The sequence below is a fragment of the Odontomachus brunneus genome, unplaced genomic scaffold, assembly GCF_010583005.1.
Source record: "Odontomachus brunneus isolate Ranch 3 - 2012 unplaced genomic scaffold, Obru_v1 Obru_scaffold_047, whole genome shotgun sequence".
NCBI classification, from domain to species: domain Eukaryota; kingdom Metazoa; phylum Arthropoda; class Insecta; order Hymenoptera; family Formicidae; genus Odontomachus; species Odontomachus brunneus.
Genome location: NW_022639497.1, coordinates 2024439 through 2026773, shown reverse-complemented (window position 1 = coordinate 2026773; position 2335 = coordinate 2024439).

Here is a 2335-nt window from a genome sequence, read left to right as displayed (position 1 = left end):
CTCTCTCTCTCTCTCTCTCTCTCTCTCTCTCTATATATATATATATATATATATATATATATATATATAAATATATATATATATATATATATATATATATAATAATATTATCAAATGTATATATAAGAATATTTTGTACGACTATATTTTAATAAAATAGCTGATAAACAGTAGGTATATAATTATTCAACAAGTACTACGTTATAATAGTAATAACATTGGCGGTTGATTGGAGGATGGATACTTGGATCTATTTGCTTGAATTACAAATCAATTTCAATCTTCTTTTGTTGGATTTTATGCTTTTGATACAATATATATAATGAATATACGAACGTAGAATCTCGCGTCGTTTCATCTTAAATATTTTTGGACTTGTAAAGTTCTTCAAATTTAATCTTTAAATCCCTAGTTTTTAAAATTTGTGAACGTTTATGCGCCCGTTAATAAAACCAATCTTTTACCGACTTTTTAACTTCTCTCCTCCAATATCCGCAATATAATGATAATAATATTAATATAGTGATCAATAAGAGAATAACTAAGAAATTAAAAGATTTTATTAGACGGAACGAAGAAATAAGAAAGTATAAGAACAAGAATGCTCTTTAGAATTTCAAATTCTCCATGTAAAATAGTTTTTGGTTATAAACTGTAAAATAGACAATAAACAAATTGTTCTAACGTCACCGTACCAAATTTCTGCCAACGTAATCGCTACAACTACCTCTACAAACCGTTATATAAATACGTCTAAGTATAATCTTTCAAATTAGGAAAATTACATCACGATATTTCCTCTATTCAAATTTAAATACAAAAAGGTTTTATCATTACGAAGGATTATTATGACTGTGTGTGATCCTTACGAATTATTTATAATTGCTACTTGGCAGAAATGTATTACTGTGTCTTTAGAGAAAATCTTCCTACTGTATACACGTGCGTAAAGATAATTCTTATATCCTGGGATTCTTACGCCCTCAGATCCTAGATTCTTGGACTTCAAGATTCTGAGATCCCTGGAGTTCGAGATCTCTGGATTCCTAGATTCTAGAATTCTTAGATCCCTGGAGCTTCACAATTTCTTGTTCCTATATATTCCGACCGAATTAAAATTTTGTCTTAGAATTTTTCTCATGCATTCTCCTCTTGAGATTTCACGACTGATTAAATTCTAGAATTAGTGGATCCATATCTCTCTCGCCCTTCTTTAATTCTACATAAATCTAAAAACGCTAAAACACTTCTCCACTTTGGATTCGCAGATCCAGGAATTCAGAAATGTAAGAGACCTTTCCGTGTAAATATTGAGCTTAACGTTCGCGGTAAATAATAAGTGTAGACAGTAGTAGTTCAGTTATCTTACAAAGCTAATCTCAAAGAACAGGGTCGTGACTATATAACGGTTCTGAACTGGTATCACTGAGCTTAGCGGACCGCGCGCCGCTAATGGGAGAAATCCCCGTCGCGCGCGCGCCTATCAAAATAGAAGACCGTCGTTCTATTTTCTATTCTTTCGGTCGTCGGTGAGACACGTCGTCGCCTCTCCGTAAAAAATTACATCTTGTAAATAAAAATAACGTTTCTTTCACTTTTGTACGTTGATGGTAGTGCAAGGCCGTGGCACATGTTTTATCCTACAGCAGGGGTTCCCAAACCAATGAATGAGAAGATCTCTCGTAATGAAGGGGAGAGAAAGGAGACAACTGACACTATACTTTGTTAAAATTCGGTACTATTACCGCTAAATTCAGAATAATTGAAATTTGCAAAGCATAATCTGCTTTAAATATTAAATATTTTTCTACAAAATAATGCTTGTATTAGAATATATTACCACAGAATTCACGTCCTCATATTACTCATTGATAAATGAATTCAAATAATGAATTTATTATTTGATTTTGTATAACAAGATTTCATGTTATAAAATATGCAATAGAAATGTAGTTCCTTTAATAAATAAAGAAAATGTAATTATGTTATTATACTTAATTATATAAAGATTAAACTGTGTAAGAAATAAACAACTTTAATACAAGTTATAGACAAAAAAGGTTAAAAAACAAATAGATAAAATTCTTCATCCTCCATATTTTTATCAATATGTAGAGGCATATAAAATATATGTAAAATTTTATATCGCGCGAGAGACGTCGTTATGTGAATTATATAAGTATTCTATCTATAGACCATCTGTTATGGACACTGGCAAGTTTGAGAACCCCTGTTACTACACAGATTATTATATCACGAGTCGTTAAATATATAAATAACTTCCACAAGCTTTCTCTCTCTCTCTCTCTCTCTCTCTCTCTCTCTCTCTCTCACT